At 34.7% G+C, this 20,316-nt stretch overlaps 1 protein-coding gene across 5 annotated transcripts in view; it reads right to left on the bottom strand.

Annotated features, from left to right (window-relative positions):
- The window catches only part of nav2a (neuron navigator 2a), a 211,600-nt gene that overhangs the window by 188,112 nt on the left and 3,172 nt on the right, over positions 1–20,316 (bottom strand). The gene's annotated exons all lie outside the window — the stretch shown is intronic.

Raw genomic sequence — 20,316 nt, forward strand, 5'->3', positions numbered from 1 at the left:
AAATATATTTATTTTATTTATTTCAACGTATTTTGAGTTTGTGTAAAATGCGACTTTGAGATTCATCCAGAAGGACCAAATCTTTTCTGAGAGGACCAAGTTGCAGTCCTATAAAAATGTAAAAAATATTATGAATAAAGAGAACAATGTCAGTAATATCAACATAAGCAGTCCAATGGTTTGAGGTGTATGACAAGATATGAATCCTAATAGAAACTGTATAATCTAAACCAGGGGTAGGCAACGTCGGTCCTGGAGTGCCAAAGCTCCAACCCTGAAAAAAACCTCACCTGCCCTAGTAATTCTGAAGACCTTGATTAGCTTGTTCAGGTGTGTTTGATTAGGGTTGGAGCTAAACTCCACAGGACAGCGGCACTCCATGACCGACGTATAGCTTACCCCTGAACTAAACTATATTAAAACCCCTTTTTATCTACTTGTGTGGGCTGACCGTGACTGGCTTAAACCTTAAGTCAAAGATACTAATATAAGTCAATGTAAGTCAATATATACGTTAAAGGTTTAGTTAACTATTAAGTTACATTAAATGCCTCACACAAGTGCCTCTGGACTAGTTTTCAACTACCCTGAGGTAAGCCTTTTAAATAGCCCCACCCACAATTAAATCTCATTGTTCCAAAATTCTGCTCCACATACTTATATACTAAACATCATATCTATCTGTGTTGCATATCTCAATATTTTCACTCTCAGTGCTGACTGAAAAAGAGAGCAGTGTAATAGTGTATACCGCGGTATCCAGTGGTGTCCTGAGGTAACCTCAGTGGTTTGTGTGCTGTTACTGCACTAAGACAAGCCTGAAAGTCTCATGGAGGAATATGGAGCAGGATCTCTGTCTAGTGTCTGCAGACACACTGACTCACTGAACCTCACCATGTAAGTGTGCTGAGCGTCTTTGTAATAAATCACACACAGAGGAGCATTCCCACACTACAGGAGCTTACTTTTAAGAGATAGTGTGTCTGTATCAGAGCGCATGTGAGTGTGGAGGAGAGGAATAGGGGACATATCGCTTTCAAAGATCACAGTCTCAGATTGGCGAGTTGCTGTGCAAAGCCTGAAGGTGACCTCCAAGCTCTAATAACCACACACACACACACACACACACACTCAGTATCAGAGACTGTGAGGTCTGACAGCATTCTGTCTATACATTACACACAATACAACATGGCCTCAAGTGTCTTGCTTTTATAAAATGGGACATAAATAAATAAACATATACAGCAATATTAATCAAATTCCATGTTTCAGCTACAAGATATAATCCCTGACATTTAAACAACAACAGTGATATACACAGTATCACATTTTTGTCATATGTTTCAAAAGCTAGTGCTCTATAGATAGCATTATAAATGAAAATGAGACAGATTTTGGGACTGTCACGTGTCGACCCGTCTGAGTTTCTGTTTTTCCTTATTTGGTTTAGTTCCTGTTCTTGTTAGTTAATTATCGTTCATTGTCCCCACCTGATTTGGATTATGTTGTTTGCTCTTTTGTTCTCTTCCATTTATAAGTCCTCAGTTTTCCCCTTGTATTGGTCTCATCTTAACGTCAATAAATGGAAAGTGTGTTTATAATTAGTTCTCCAAGTCTTTTAGTTTCAGTTCGCTAAAACTACAAGTCCGTGACAGGGACTAATTAGCAATATTTTTCATAGAAGGAAGAGGCTACTGTTTAAAAGTTTGGAGTCAGTAAGATTTTCTTCTTTTTTGATAGTAATTAATACATTTATTCAGCAAGGATGCATACATTTGATTGATGCATCACAGTTTCCACAAAAATATGAAACAACTGTTTTCAAGGTAAAAATAGGAAATGTTTCTTGAGCAGCAAATTAACATATTAGAATGATTAGAAGAATCATGTGACACTGAAGACTAGAGTACTGATGCTGAAAAGTCAGTTTTGTCATCACAGAAATAAAATATATTTTGAAATATATTAAAATAGAAAACAGTTATATCAGATCACAGTAATATTCACATTATTCCTGTTTTTACTGTATGTTTGACCAAATAAATGCGGCCTTAGTGAGAAACATTTTTGAACGGCAGTGTATACAGTACATAGCAAACAGAAATATTGGGGAAAATGGTCAATTTTTAATTAGATTGGGCTATTGGCACTAAATTAAATATATTTATTATCTACATTTCACCGCTCAGCTTTGTCGTCTTGTGTTTCTACACTAAGCTTGTTGCAATGCATTGCTGTGAATTGCTGTGAAATGCAATTAGAATTTCGTCAAAGCAAGGTATCTAGAAAGCTGCATAATCAGAAGTGCATCTAGGATGCCTTAAAATGCTGTCTATAGATAGGCAGTTCACTATAATTTTGAACAGAGATAGAAGTTAGTCTGCCTCTTATCTACAAATCATTACACTCTATCCTGTACTAGGGTTGCAGACACTGTCATTTCCTTATCACTTATCTGAACTGAAGAGGAATTGAGTTCTCCCAGAAGATGAGAACCTTACACACACACACACATGTGTGCACATTGCAGTCTAAGCGTTTCTGAAGCTGTTATATCCATGCACATGAATGGAAGCTCAATGAGAGAGAAAAGCAGTTGAACAGCATTTTAACATCAAGTTCACTGGCGCTGGAAGATATGAGCATCCCTAACCATGCACATAAACATCCATAACTAGACAAATACCACAAACACACATTCACTGCACACAATACATGGTTTACTTACAGATTACGAGGTACAAGACAAATGCATTTTCTAATGCTATATTATTAAAGCTTAACATGTGTTTAATCCAGAATACAAAACTGTGAACAGCAATCTCCCACAATGCAATCTGATCAGAATGAAGCGTTGAAAAATATAAACACCTCCGTATGAATTTCTGTCACCTCTGATTATAACACAATTATTCACATGTCTCTTACAGGACGGGTGAGAACTCCTAACAGCCAATATATTAACATAATTTTACATTCAATTACCATGAACACTTTAAAGCATTTATCCAGAGCGTCCAGCGCTTGTAATGTGATTGGGAAGAATCTCCCTGATATCATCTGTTATTTCTTTTCTCTGAGAACAGAAAAAGCTGAATATATTTTTAAAGAAAAGTCCTAGTTTGCCCCCATCAAAGGCAATAGAAACGCCGATCTACGACAGGGAGACAGACCCTTAAAGACACCACTCGGCTCTGTCTGTCTTGATTAATATTTGATCAGCAGAACAGACCGGTCCTGATGCTTATTGATCTCCACTATTACCCCACGGTTATAATATCGACCAACGTTTGCAGGGGACTGCAGACACCTTCTCGATCATGGAAGTTACTGTCAGTAAAAAATCTCATCCGAGCTCTATAAGATCAGACAAAGTCCCATCCCACAGCCTGCTAATTTGGTAAGAGCCCAGAGGCACACCACCATAGGGTCATACAATGATAGGTTGGGAGAAGACTCTGATATCAAATGAGGACAATAACAATTTGATAGTCAATGCATAAAATTAATAAATGTACCCCCAAAATAAATTTTAAATGAATAACAAAAATATAAATACATTTTATATAAAATAAACTAATTTAAAATAGCAAATTAGAGTATACGTAAAATAGAGTACAAGTAAAATAGAAATAAAATAAATAATAAATTTTCCCATGTTAATCTATTATTATTATAATAGTTGCTAGTAATAATATATATTTTTTATTTCATGAAATTACTTTTGTAAATAATTTACTAATAATTTATTACTTTAAATATTATTATTGTTATTATTAAAACTAATAAATTATCATTGCAATAAAAATGTTTTACAAAAGTATTAGTAATATGATTAAATATTACTACTACTACTATTTTTACACGTTATTATTATTAAATAATAATAATACTTTTGTAAATACATTTTATTTACAAAAGTGTTACAATATTTTATAACATACTATATATATATATATATATATATATATATATATATATATATATATACACACACACACACACACAATTAAATTATTATATTAAATAATAATAATAATAGTTATTAAATCCATAATAAAGAAAAAGTTGTAATTATTATTAGTAGTAATAATACTAAAATATTTATAAAATTTGCACTATTATTATTATTATTAACATAATTATAACAATAATATTGTGCCACTTGAAGTGAAGGCTTCAAGTGGCTCATCCTATTTTAATTTAGAATTTATAATAAAGCATTCACTGCGGAAAAATAATACGAGCAAATGTTAACCGATGCATCATGGAATCAATTTGCCCTTTAAAATGCCATTAAGGTCTGCGGTAGATTAAATCTAAGTGCATCAGAGCAGAGATAACATCTGTCATATGAGTTTTTAATTAAGCATGGTTTTCACTTGTATTTGCAGCTAATGTTGTTGTGTGTTTGTACAATCGAATAACCAGACTCCCCATTCCTATTTCTGCTGTCTTTCTGCTGTGGAGGGCTATTAACGGTTAAGATTACAACACCAGAACGTCCTTGAGCTCCCGACAGGATGGCCCCTCCTCTCTGTACGAAGACAAGCTCTTCTCAGCAAGAAAATGGCCTGGATTAAGACGAGGACATGACAGACCTGTTCTGCAGATCGGTGTGGCCAAAGCCCATTGTTCAAAAGCTCAGAGAACCCATTTGACCGTTCACCTCAAAAGGTTTTCTATTACAGATCTAAAGGTATTGCAATGCAGTATTCACCAAATATACAGGTTTGGGCCATGCTATGATCATGTAGACTGGTGTAAACCGCTCTAGAGATGGTGGGTGGGTATTAAGGCTTCATTTCACAGAGATCTTTGCTTAGAGTTCAGGGTGTCAGCATTAGTACAGCATACTAGCACTTACACAATTTGATTTGGAAGTGGGTGTTGAGGGCAAACATATATGTGCTCTCATTCGTCCTGAGCAACATCCCACGCATGAACACCAACACATATATATCACATAAAGCATACTCATCATCATGCATGCAGTCAATAAAACTAATCTCCACTGACCACGCAACAACACTAAGGTCACGCGAATCCACAGTATATGAAAACATGATCTGTACATTTTCTAAAGAAAAAAAAAGATGAAGGGTGGATGGTTCCCAAGGAGTTGCTTTGCAGTTGATAGGAAGAGGAATCTCTCTCGCTCTCACTCTCTCTCTCTCTATATCTATCTATCAACAATCTATCCATCCACCCATTCCATCCATCTAAAATCCATGCATCCATTTATCCAATATCCATCTATACAAAAATCTATCTTTATATACTGTATATCCGTCCATCAAATTACACAATCATAAATAAACAATTCTAAAATAACATTGATCTCTAAGGTCTATAAACCTTCAAACATCAGAGATTTAACCTATTTTTCAAGCAAACGTTTACAGTTGTCTTAAACTTTGCTTTTAGTTAAAACAATTAGTTATATGAATTTCTTTCAATTTCAGTTAATTACTATTACATTCATATCTGAAATCTGGTATCCCGTTTGCTACCTCAATTCAAATTCAAGAATTCTAAAAGGCATTCTCAATTAAATTCTGCATGCCGCATAAACCCTCTCTATAATAAAAGCCCATAATATTCTGCTCTCTAGATATGGCATACATCTAGGAGAAATGTATGTCATATCTAAAAGATCTCAAAACAGTAATATCAATTAGAAACGAATACACTTGATTCCCAGTGGAAACCGAATGGGTTTGTTTGTGCATGTTATGACAAATTAGATCATATCAAATCTGCAATTAATTTGAATCATTAGCATTCATCCCACCAGCACTCAAAACAACATTTAAATAGAAAAGCAGATAAATTGGCTTCATGAATCCAGATAAACACTCATTTATCCCTGAACACAACAACTATAAATCTCGAATTGTTCAAAAGTATGAGTATCCTACTAATACACAATCAAATTCAATAAACCATATGGTGAAGGAACCAACTGTGGACATGTTGGGTGGAAATCAAGGGTCTTCAGGCAACGGCGTCAATGGCCGGGCAGAGCCGCTCAAGGCTGTGATCAATAGCAGCAGAATGTGAATATTGATTACGTGTGTGTTTTATGAGGAGCAGGGTTACAGGCCGTTGGGGGTTGGAGGTAATGAGAATAGAATGGAGCTCATGTGAAGGCAGTACGGGGTTACTGTAGCTAATTAATCCCCCGTGTGTTGTCTTTTGACTGCTCCATATGTGATACTTCCAGTTACTCGCTCTCATCTGGGGAAATTCCATCAATTATGGGATTTGGGTGGGGGAGAAGGCCCCCGGGAGAGGGATTCTGGGTGAAGCATGCCAGAGGAGATCACGTACACACACACAGATGCTCTACAGGAGTAATGGACTGGATGAAAGTAGGTGAACAGGGAACACCTGCCAAGAGGCAACTGGAATTTGGATCAGGTTAGAGAGGTTACAGGTGCTTTATGAAGTAAAACTCAATATCACGCTCTGAGTTCAAGCAAAGGTTTGTGAGATCATGTGCATGGCCTACATGCAAGTTTTTGCCAAAATGACTGTTATGATTATAGACAGCATAAAACGGTATTCACAACACATTTAGCTTCTAGATTGTGACATATTTCAAAGTGAAATTGAATATTTAGTGGGAAATAATGACAGCCATGCAAAACCAGACAAAGGACATTGTATCAGCATATTCAAAAGTTTGGACTTTTGCTTTTATTTTATTTTTATTCAGCTTTTTTTTTTTTTTTTTTTATTTTATTTGACAGTAAAATGACAGTAAAACATTTACAGTGATACAAAAGTTTTCAATTTCAAAAAAATGATGTTCATTTGAACTTTCTATTCATAAAAGAATTAATCACAGTTTCCACAAAAATATTAAGCAGCACAACTGTTTTCATCAGTGAAAATAAGAAGAAATGTTACCTGTGCAGCAAATCAGCATATTAGAATGATTTCTGAAGAATCACGTGACACTGAAGACTGGAGTAATGATGCTGAAAATTCAGCTTTGATCACAGGAATAAATTACATTTTATTTATTTAAAATTATAATAGCATTTCTCAATATAATTGTATTTATTTTTCTGAACTTTTTTTTCTGTTTTGAACAAATAAATGTAGCCTTGGTGAGAATTCTTTAAAAACAATCTTTTTAAATGTTTATATATAAAACTCTAACCGTACTTCACTAATCTTTCTGGGTCAAACCATTCCCAACTATCTTTCCTCATTCACATGGTCACATCAGAATAAAATTAATTTTATTTCAAAAGGCAAAGTATTCATATTTTTGTAACAACGTAGATTATATTTTTTATATGTCTTCCCGTTAATGAACTGAGGACAATAAGACAGCAGACACTTATTAAGAAATTAAAGTGCCAAATTTTTATTTCATGTTGACTTTAACAAGAACAGACTGAGTGAACCAAGCTCTGAGATAACCAGTAAGCTGCACAAACCAATTTTCTTTCTTTCTTTTTTTCCATCCTTTTCTTTTCATTATAAAAGCAAAAACTCTTGGGCATTCTGCAATATCTTCTTTCGTGCTCTGCCGAATAAAGAAAAACAAAGGTTTGGAGGGACATGAATCAGAGTAAATAATGACAAAATCTGAATTTTAAGTCAACGTCCATATGCATTTGCAACATCTAATGTATGTTCAAGTCCCATGTCTACTCTATATTTCTATTCTTGGTCATTAACACAGGTGGAATGGCTTTTAACAGAAGGATTTTAATGGATTTACCCATAAATGCCTCATTCTAGACACAGGAATCAATGAGTGCTTTTCAAGCCCATCTGCAACATGAGTATCTGGCCCTCAGGTGCGACCTCTCAAGGTTCCCACCCATTCACATTCATACACATACACACACTCCCACCTCAGCAGAGGTGCATTATAATGCTGCACGTCTCTCAGGTAGAACAGAGGCCAATGGGTGACAGGAAAATCATTCAGTGATTCATTCCACCTCATTCTCTGTAGATTACATGGTGGAGGGAGCTCACATAAACGACTGATGATAGGGGTGAAAACATCTGAAATGGCTAAGAAAAGCAGAACAGGAAATTCTACAGATGGGTAGATGCTCGCAAAAGAGTATATGCTGTATCTTTTAAACAAACCAATAAATAATATATGTAAACACCATTGGTATATGTATTCATTCAGTACCATGGTGTATATATAAAATGTGCAATTTATTCCAATATTATCACAATCTTATCAATATTATCACTGTATGTGCTATCCAAGTTCAATTCCAGACCAATTTTGGCCAATGCGATAAGCTGATAATAATTGCTTTCATCTTTCAAGCTTTCATCTTATGGTTGACAGTGGATAAATTACTGATACTAAATTTTTAATATTTTGTCTAAAATTTTAACTAATATCAGCAATTTCAAATGGCACGTGTGAATTTTAAGTTTCACAACATTGTAATGTACAGCATGAAAAATGGATATTTATTATGAAACTCACTGAAAATTACATTTAACAGTGTTTTTAAAGATTAGATGATGGCAAAGGTCATCTAAGTATATAAAATGAGCATGTACAATTAAATATCCTAAAATCGGCCAATATTGTTAAAATTATTAAATAATAAAAAAAATCTAATATCAGCCTACAACCAATATGGTACTTTTTACAAAGTGGCAAAACTGCAAAAAATTAAGAATTTACAATCTTAAACGGACAGTTCACTCAAAAATGAAAACTCTATCACAATTTCCTCAACCTCATGTCATTCCAAACCTCTATGCATTTCTTTAGTGCATTTCTTTCTATGCATTTATTTATGTGGAATAAAAAAGAAGTTATTAAGGAAAATGCCTCCAAAACAAAACAAAGACTGTTATTGCTCATTGTATGGACAAAAATAGTTGAAAGATTCTTCAAAATATCTTCTGTGGTGCTCTGCAGAAGAAGAAAGAGTCATGAGGGTGAGTAAATGAGGACAGAATTGTCATTTTTTGAGTGAACTATCCTTTCAAATTTAAGCATTTAGTTTTGAACCAGACAAAAGTGAAAATGTTGTTAAAAGCAGCAAAGTAAACAACACAGGAGATTCATGTCATTCCAGCACAAGGATCGATTTTTGTAACAATGTAGAAAATCTATAAGGATTTCATACAGCGGAGTGAGAAAACAAGTAACCACTTTTCCATCTGTCTTGAGAAAGGCCAGCGAAGCCTGTGCCATTGCTCATTGTCACCTCGGCAAACCCATTTCCCACAACCCTGAAGGAAACTGCGGCTCGACATTTTTTACACAACATGTGTCACATCGCACACGGACACACGTATATGCCAGCCTGACCTAGAGCAACAACTGCAGGTTTTCGGTGAAGTGGCTTTCCGTGTTCTCCTTCGCCGCCTCTCCACCCCTCTTTGTCCCTGTGCTTGTCTGTAGCTTTGCCGATTAGGATTCAGTGCTCGAGCCGCTCTTCCAAGCGGTGGCAGAAACGGGATTCTCCGGCTTTACACTGCAGGTTACAGATGGCTAGAGAGGGAAAAGACGCCTTTATCCTTCGTTATCGGCGGGAAAGCTCCTAGAGTGTAAAATTGAATTTTGATGAGATCATATGCCGTGCCAGAGCCAAGGGGGGACATTAGGGAAGAGTTTGGGAAGTGGATGAGGGCTTAAAGGAGAATACTGAAGCAGGTACCATATATCTGCAGCGGAGCAGCCCCCTGCGTGAGAGACTGAAGATAACAGCCTTAAAAACAGCTTCCAGGCACTTTGGGAAGGCAGTTCATTCGCGTGCTGATGTGAGGAGAACTGTTAGTCAAGATCAGCAGGCGACTCTCGCCTCAGGCGTGTTTGGGCGGATGCGCCGTGATGAATGACAGAACGTATGGATATTTGTCTCCGTGCACAAATCTCATACATTGTGTTTACCGGAGCCTGGATGCTAGTCACAAAGGTCATACAATAAATTAAAATTGGGAATCTCATAAGCAGGTTATGGGTCTAGTAATCTATATGGAGTGTGAAAATACAATTTGGATTTAAGATGTTGCCTCATTAGGGCTGTCGCGATTCGTTGATTTTTAAAAATCATCGACTTCATTTTGCTCGCGTCGACTAACCGGCAAAATACCGAAAGTGGCGCATTTCACGGACGACTCCATCTCTGCATGTTGTTGTGAGTTTTGGTTTATTATAACGTTTATTGGGAACGCAATGTGCGCCATTTCATCATATTTGTAAGGTAAATCATTTATAAATCCACACAAACACATCGCGATTTCAAAATAAAAGCTCAAACCCTCACTCTGAGTTTACAGGATTTGATGTCCACATATTCATTTAATTACAATGGCTATAGCATTTCTGTCCTAAAGAAATGGCCAAATATTAAAGATTAAGTGGACATTTAAATTAAATTCTTGGTCAATATTAAACAAGGACTAGATTGCGCAGTAATGTGTAAAAACAATCATCAGGCCGTCGGCGCCCCCTGCAGGCCTTTGTTGTTATGCGTAATGTACATTAGCTCTATTGTTTATAATACTTTATGTATTTTAACAGTTTTGTTCAATAAAACCATATGATTTATTGCTTTTGATACTTTATTTGAACTAATTATTATTGCATCATTGCTATTATATGTGTATTTTAAGTCATTTTAAAAGCTATTGTTCACTTAAATCTATTTTTATTACTACAAAAAAAAAAATTATAATTATAGTATGAAATCCGTTTTATTTCCAAATTCTTTTTTTTTTTTCCATTTTCATTTTTCTATACTCTTTCTTTTAATAATCAAAAGCATCTCCAATGCTTTTTTTAATTAATTTTTTTATTTATTTATTTTTTCAGAAATACTGCACATTTACATTTTTCACCTAAATAAATTCTGGTAAATAATATTTCTGGTAAATACTCCTTTAAAAAGTGTTTTTTTTTTTTTTATTATAATTTTATTAGTAGTAGACAAGAACACGTGGATATGTTGAACTTTGATTTCAGTGATTTGGACTGAGATGGACACTTGCTTCTTGCACTCTGTTGCACTTTACTTTTGCTTTAAAAAAGGATTTAATAGAAATTTGGATTTTATTTGGTTTAATAAAATATTCTTAAGTAAAATTGTTGATTTTTTGTGGGAAATTAATCGTTTAGATTAATCGATAAATTAGTCGACAGATTAATAAAAATAAAAATAGTCGTTAGTGGCAGCCCTATGTCTCCTACTGACTTCTTTACAAACTACTAGTTTTTTTATTTAGTCATTCAGACTGGACAAATAAACATTTTTATACTACGTAGCCACACGACTCTATCAGTAAGGCTCTTCATACTAAAATTACAAAATCATTTATTAGCATTATTATGAAAATTATTCCAATTATTCACTTTCTAAACCAAAAAAAAAAAAAAATCAATACTGTGGGGAAAAACACACCAAAGTAGCTTCCTTTTTAAAGAGACACCTGAGCTTTTGTGTCTCTGACAAGTTTGGACAGATCTGGGGAAACTTTATTTGTGAAAAACGTAACAGCGAATTTATTCCTAAATGAAATTTTCAAGGGATGTTTAGCAAAAGTAAAGTTTTTTTTGCACTGCAATTTGTTTTTTTATTTTCAAAGCTTGACAAGAATGCAATATGACCCACAACAGGGCTCGCAAAATCGCTAGCCCGACGTCCCGGGGTTATTGTGTTTTCCAGTCGGGCTACCAAAATGTATAACCGCCTGCCCGACGGGCTCCTTAAATACAGATCTCCCGAGGGTCCTTAAAAACTCTGAAAGTGAGTTGTATCAAACTTAAGGCCATAAGTTTTAAATATGTTAAATGGTATAAGAAATGTCTTAATTATAATTTCAAGAGGTCTTACAGTTGGGGACGGAAAGACAAGAGTCACGCAATACGGCAGGATTAAACTGCAAAAGGCAATGATGTCATTGAATAAATATGAGCGCTGCACGTTTCAAGTCAAAACACGGCGCGGATGTCTTTATGTGAATGTATCTGAAGGTAACCGACTGTCCTCAGAAACGTGTCGTTGGCATTTTAATTTCATTTGACCTATAATTCCTGATAAAGCAGCGTTTATGTGCGCGGAGCTGCTTTGTGTACAGCGTTTCCGGGGAAACCGCAATATATCAGCGCTCCTAAAGCGCAACTTCAATGCAAATATCAACTCATGTTTTTACGCAGCAAACACATAGAGTTGTACATGAGAAAGAAGTTAATGTGCCTTCTAAAAATCTAAACAATTAAGACAGTAAAATTTATGTGTTTTAAATTAACATAATTTATATGCTTGATTGATCCCTTTTCATAAAAATGTTCTATAGCCTGAAATGCTGTTGTATAAGATTTTTGTTTTTGTGAAAACCTGTATCTGAACTGAAAATCATGTAATTTTATGGCTCAATACTGTATGTTGCCATAGACATTGTTCGACCCCGCTCATATTGTGTTCATTTTACTTGTGCAGCTCTTAAAATGGGTCATAAATTGCCTTAAATTTACTTTTAAAAATTCTGCAGATACCCTGTAAATAGTGAAATAAGATTCCTTCCTTCCTTCATATTTGTTGATATTTGTGTAATGAAAATATTTTTGATTGACATTTAAACTCCTATCTGATTTTCTATATTTAAAAAAAAAAAATTTTTTTAATTTGGGCTAGTTAAATTAATTTTCGGGCTACCAAAATCTGAAGAGTACCTGCCCGAAGGGCTACCAGGGATTTTGAAATTTTGCGAGCCCTGCACAAGTGAATAGACTGTCGCAGCACAAATCACAATGAGTTACAATACAGACTTGGTTAAAAGCAAATCAAAATTTGTCCCAGTATCTCCTACATTCACTACCATTCAAAAGTTTATGGTTAGTACAATTTTTATTGTAATTTATACATTTATTCAGCATTCAATTGATCATAAGTGACAGTAAAGACATTTATAATGTTACAAAATATTTCTATTTCAAATAAATGCTGTTAGTTTTATCTTACTGTTCATTGAATAATACTGAAAAATGATTATGGTTTCCACAAAAATATTAAAAATCTAAATATTATCATCATTTTAATGTTGATAAGAAACTTAAATATAAAATCAGCATATTAGATTGATTTCTAAAGGATCATTGAAGACTGATGTAATGGATCCTGAAAATTCAGATTTGCCATCACAGGAATAAATTACATTTTAAAATATATAGAAATATATATTTTAGAATTTTCTATATTAGAATATAGAAAAAAAATATTAAAAATAGGAAAAATAGAAAACAGCCATTGTAAATTGTAATAACACTTTACAATACTATTGTTTTACTGTATGTTTGATCAAATAAATGCAGCCTTGGTGAGTTCTTTCAAGCAAACGTTACACAAAATCTAAAGAACATCAAACTTTTAAATGGCAGTGTTCACACAGCCCAGGTTGGAAATCACTGGCTAACAGAATGGTTGTATTTTTGTTTGCACACAGAGCTTTATTACGATTCTGGTTTAATAAAATATATTTTCTTCAGAACATGTACTTAAATATGAATGGTGTTTACCAACTCTCAGAAACGATGCTAAGGTGTTGCCAGGACATTGCAATGCGATTGTTAAGGTTTCCTATATGTGGTCGCTTGTTTCAGCAAACACCACTAACAGTAATGATCTGTATAACACACTACAAGACTGCATTATTTCTGTGTATAACACCCCAGACAGGTACAGCATGTAATGCCAACCCACAGTCCAAACTATATCTCATAAATTCTACATGGATTCTCTACAGAAAGTGGACATGGTTTATCCAGAGTCTATAGTTCATGCCATCTTAAAGGTATTGTAATGTGCCGATTATGGACATGCAGATGGCATATGATAATCTGATTAATCCTGTAAGAACATGCATGGCTTGTCAAGTCCATTATGTGACTCCAGTATCCATCATGTTCAAACGATGGCTCAGATCAGTGGCTTATAGCAGCACAGTGAGACTCTTGTAGGTTGCATCCAAGATCTAGGCACTAGTGTAGTTTAATTAAAAGACGTAGACGAGACCTACAGATACAAGACTGCTCATGCTCAGCTTCAACCTTCCAACTGGGCCTGACCACCTGTCCCCTCCCACCCGTCCCTCCGTGAGGAAGAAGAGGGGACTGACAGATGGTGCTTCAGGGCCTCAGAGAGTCAGAAGCTGGTTTTTCCACTCTCCACCCTCCATCACATTCAACGGCTCATCAGTGCCACCTGCCCTGACCAACAAAAACACTTTCCCTGCATTGACATTGTTCATGGAGAATCCAACAGACCAGAATGAAAGGTCTACTGCACTTCAAAATGCAAGACAAAAATGCCCCTGCATGAAGATTTTGTCTTATCTATCAAATGATAGAGTTAAGCAATATCACACAAGCAAGAGTGTGGTTTTTCCCAAATTGATTGTGATAGCAAATACGATACTGATTTTATAAAACAGTTCAGTAAACAAGTTGTTAATATTGTGAGTTAGATTTTAGACAATACTGTCATACTGCCAAAATAATCCACAATAGAACTGTTGTGCATTTTAACAGCGCAAAGATGGATTTTGTTGATACTGATTTAATTTGATTGGTAATAAACTTAGAGTGTCTTATTCCAAATTTTATTTTATTAGTTAAATGTAAGCATGACTTCAAAGATTGTGAATACATTAATAAGGTTTCAAAAACTGTCCTCATAAAATGTAAAAATCAATTTAAGAGGGAAATTATAACTTGGAAAAGTTCATTTCTGTCATTGCTATAAACTAACCACCACACAGAATATGATGAATATGCAAAGCTTCAGGAGTCATTCGCTTTATCTGCAAAATCCAAGAAAACAAATAGCGTTATTGATATACACAATAGCATTGGCTCTCATGTTTTCATGGGGTGAACCACTTCAACTGTAAAGCCAAAAATGTGGACTATATTTCCCCCAAATCCATGCAAAACAATAACCTACTTATTTCTAAAAGTTACAAATTATTCTTAGTTTAAACAACCGCAGTTTGACCAATTCAGTTTTACCCATTCATAATTTCACCAATTGGTAAACCTGTGAAATTATGAATTCAGTTTACCAATTAAGAAATTCACGAGATTGCTGTTTTGCTCTTATTATATTTAAATAAACTATTCACCAGTTAAGAAGTTGGACCAAATCCTTACATATGCAGTTACATCAATGAACTGAGACAAATGAAATCCTTTTACAAAATTAATTTTATACAGTAAGTGCATTTAATGTCACAAGCTCATTAATCAGCAGAACATCGGTGTTTATGATCAATTTATAATTATATATTCCAGTCTACTTTTTAAAATCAGCCAATCAAATGGCAAACCACTTAAAATCCTTTAAAGATTTTTTTTCTTAAGGATCCTAAAGTAAACTATATATTATACTGTACTTTTTGCAATGCAATACTTACAAAAATACTGCAAACAGCAACCTGCTGAAATTAAATTCTATTTAGGCACCAAATATCAAAAGAAATTCCCATAAAATTCTGCTGTGGGGGGTTAATATAGTTCCCTATGCTGTACTTTACAACTCTACAATATATGATGCAATATATGATACAACAATCTGTAATATACTAAACAATCTCCTACTATACTATACAAAAATTCACTACAATACCATACAAACCATTGCACTACTATCCAATACTCTGATCATAATACAGTGGCCTGTACTGTCAACATCAGTCAGAAACCTTATGTCTCCTCTCAGATCTCTGTCGGCAGAGAGTAAGACCTTCCTCTACGGATGAGCAGTTCCTCGCAGGAGTTATTGAGATGAATTGTCAAAGAGGTGTAAAAAGAGAGAGCCAAGCACACAGTTCTTCTCATCTCCAGTGGAGAAACGCTGGTGGGGGGGAAGGGGAGGAAAACCTGATTACGGTGATAATGGCTGGCTGTAAATAAAGAGGCTGTGACAGTCATTTTTCAATGAGCTTTCCTGCCTCACTGATATTATGTTCAATTAGACTCAGATATTTCTAGAATGGGCCAGTGGCAAACGATCAATCAAGGCTGTCAGCGGTCTCTCTCTCTCTCTCTCTCTCTCTCTTTGCCTCTCTAGGAAGGAAGCCAACATTACTAAATAAAGGTGCACAGACATATACTGTTCAAAATGGCAATTAGTGTCTTTGATGCAGTTTTAGCACTCCAGTTAAATCTGTAACAGCCAGAACATTACTGCCAATACACTTAAATAATTACAGAACATTAAGGATAGAGATATCGCTTGTTTAGCATATACATGCAATACAATACCATGCAAAACCTATATTTATTCCAGGAGAAAAGGTGATTGAATATTTATACTGAATCAAGACTTAATGAAAAATCTTAGAAGGCTCTTTCCATAAGTGTATTCATCTCTCATCATCTCTCAACATTTTTGCAAATATAACCAATGACAGAGGTTTTCAAAGACCCATGAGAAGATGCTGAAAATGAAGAGAAAAAAAACTTTACAAAATGCTTTTTCTTTTTTTTTACTTTTGCCAAAGTTAACGTTAATTAAATATTAAATTATTTTTTAATTAATATTAATTCTAAAATTAATACATTATTTGAATATTATTAAAATAATATCAAACCGAATACATCTAATACATTTTAACAGGTCAGGTATATATATATATATATATTATTTATTTATTTATTTTTGGTGCATTTCTTTGGTGACAAATTGAAAACCATAAGATAAATCATGACACTTTATGCTATTTACAGACAATTTTATACTAACTAAGCCAATATTCTCTGTAAAGCTGTTTTCCCTGATTTTTAATATTTTGCTTTCACTTTTGTGAATTAACAATTTATTTAAAAAAAAATAATAATAATAATAATAATTTTAAATAAAATATTGAATTTAAGAAACAACATATTTTTTAATAGGACAGGTAATATTATATATTAATATTTAATTTATGTTTTGATAGTAATACTTAATAAAACTAACAATATTAATAATATTAATATTTAATAAAATAGTTCACAGCATAAATGGGCCTGTATAAATAAAAACAGTAATACATAGTCATTATATCAGTGGATGAGAGATCATCATATTTGGGATCATATGGCATCAAAAATTTTACAGCATGCCATCATTCTCTCTTTACTATCAAAATGATCCCAAAGAGTATCAATATCAAAGGCAGCGGCCTTAATAAGTCAAAACACACGTGCACTTTAACACTTCAACACTTCACACCATATGACATAAAGTGAAGAAGATCAAAACAAAACAGCCTCTCAGCTCAAGCACAAACACACACAGGCTTCCCATCCTAATGAGAGCAATCTGACGTCCAAGATGTCACAGCCAAACAGTTTGATTTACAATTAGCATCACTCTCCCATCATTCCCAATAGCACAGGAAATCTCTCCAGACATGTTTCAGAAGAAACAGCTTTTCTTGACAGGGAACCACATGCAACTGCTGATCTGTGTCAAAGCTTTTGCCCTGATCTAGACCTCCCATTACAAAGAGATTTCAATTGAAATACAATTAAAAATGCATTCATATTTTTTTTTCACCTGTTAACATCTCACAACATGTACAAACAGCATTTTGTTCCTTTTAATAACATGTGAGATATTAAACTGTATCTTCAGGCAAAATACTGAAGGAAATATAATAGCACTTGTAGGCTCTGTCTGTTTCCACTGTGTGTGGCCTCAATAAACACAGTCTAATGTACATTACTGACACAGTAGCCATGTCAACCAATTGGAGTTAAAATTTCAAAAGCAGACCAACTCAACATATTTAAAAATCAGCTCTTTTTATGTAAACATTAATAAACGACCACGGTTTTTCATGTTGATTTTGAAAAGGATAAGTTATGAATCAACAGAAATGGTGAAAAGAATAAAAACATTCTTCTGAGAACTGGCTGTTTGTGTTAGTAACTAACCATCCCTTAAAAAAAGAGCTCAGGTTCTTCAGCGGTCAGAGAGTCGGTACGTTTCAGCGGTTGATAAAACAAGCAAAAGATGAACCTGAGATTTTAAAAAACCTGTAATTTCACTGAGATTGTTTCTTTTACTTTCTAAATTAAGAAATCAAAGTAAGAGGAAAAATAAAAAGTCGGCAAGTATAAATACATTAAAGCATGATCTGTTATTTAGCTAGGCTAATGTAAAAAGCAAGGGCAAAGGCATGGGGGTCTTAAAAATGCATATTCTTTTGCAAGTATGTTTTAAAGTTTTCAAATTGCATTTCAGCTACCACAAAAGTCAAATTAAAAGACAGTCAAAAGAAAGCGGTACATATGGTACATCACCAAAAAAAGTTATCAAATCATCATAGATTTACATATCACAAGTAAATCACAAAAATATGATAAATACAGCAAACTTAATTCACACACTGATAACATTAAGGGCAACCTCCGCTCTATCCTTTTACCATCAATTTTACTCAAAAACCATTTGCCATTTGCCGACTTGAATAAAAATATTTAAACGTAGAGGTTAAAGGCATAGTTCACCAAAAAAAATAATAAATTCTGTCCTCATTTACTCACCCAAAGTTCACAGAAGCCATTGACTTCCATAGTACTATGTACTATGGATGTCAATGGCTACAGTCAAATGTTTGGTTAACCATGTTCTTCAAAATATCTTCTTTTGTGTTCAACAGAAGAAAAAAACTTAAACTGGTTTGGAACAACCTGAGGGAGAGTAAATGATGATAACTGAATTTTCATTTCACAAGCCCCCAAAAATCAAAGAATGGAATGGAAATGCTACCAAATATAGCTATCCATTAAGAAACCTTCTACTGTGCTTTTGCATCGATGGTAGCAGAAAACATATACAGAATGCACTTTAGTTTCTTCTTCTGAAGCCAAACAAAGCGATGCAACATTCGGAGATGCTTCTCAATACAAGCCACTATGCTTTTTCGATTATACCTATTTCATTAATGTTTTATTCAGCCTCTTCATTGATTCACCCTTCCTGATGTCAATGAACAGAGAACAGGAGTTCACTGGCTCTTTGTCATTACCAGGCCCTAATCTAAAATTCATGGCTTCAGACTGAAAAAAATATATGATGTAAGCTTCACATCAATGAGCAATTCCATAATGAAGTGTGTTACCTGCATCTCTCACAGGAAATGTTATTTGATGAACACACGTAATCAAAAAATCAGGCCGAATAGTGGGAGAAAATCCAATTAACCAAAGCAGGAGCAGCTCTCTCAGGAAAATCTATATAGCATGAGGTAATTGGGAAACACCTAGCGTCAGATCCAGGGAGACCCCTGTTATTCCGCAAACAATGGACCGTATACTAGCAGACGGATAGACCTATTCAAAACCACCGGTTTCAGTTGGCAGAGACTATTGTGCAATACAAAATACAGCGCCACGTTCAAAATGAACAAATTACTGATTCATATCATCCTTTTCATAACTTGAATATGGAATTAGTTACTTGAATTTTGGATTTCATGCCAACAATCTTCTTTATGTCACGGTGTGTGTTCGTCTTAGTGAAGGCGTAGTGTCCTAACAAGAGTTCATCATGCTGGAAAATTGGAAAACAGCAGCTGTGCCTTTTGCTACTTTAATTAATTCATGTTCTACTAAAATCCCAGGTGATCGATTTTGCATATCTAATTGACTCAAACCAAAGAGGACGATGGAAAAATGCCCATCCACCAAGACTTTCAGCAAAATGAGTCTGTATATTTTAATAGACCTCCAAGACTCTCCTTTAAGCCTGGGCGAGAAACCAAAATGCCCCTGAAGGATCCAGCTGGGCAACCAGGAAGCCCAAGCCTCATCGACTCGCTTCACGCTAGGATTTACACCGAGCAAAACATGTCATACTTGGACAGGCAAGCAAATGGGTATCCGTTTACATGTAAAATCAGATTCCCAAAGACGGAAGTGAAACATGGGCCTTGAGGAATCTCTAAGCCAATTAGTTCGGCTCTTGAGAGCAGAATGCGCCTGAAACTGGATCGGATGCAAAGAACGCCTAGGTTTGTGATGCCCGCCCTGAAGTTATTCTGCATTACTAGTTGTTTATTTTATTATAAAACTTGCATGAGTGATAATCTGCACTGAGAGGCTTAGGATTTGCTTTCAAATAAAACTAAACTAAGCAAATCACACTCTTACATTAACACCAAGACTCTGGCATCATTTTTCTCATGCTTCACTGCTATAAAGTCTAAAATTATCCACAAGCTTTGTGGTCAGCACATGCATTTGCAAGCAGTCATAAAGTAGACACACAAATCTCAGCACAAGTCAATTAAGCGGCCATTGCACCTGGTGCTATG

Source organism: Onychostoma macrolepis, chromosome 07 (assembly GCF_012432095.1).
Source record: "Onychostoma macrolepis isolate SWU-2019 chromosome 07, ASM1243209v1, whole genome shotgun sequence".
NCBI lineage: Eukaryota > Metazoa > Chordata > Actinopteri > Cypriniformes > Cyprinidae > Onychostoma > Onychostoma macrolepis.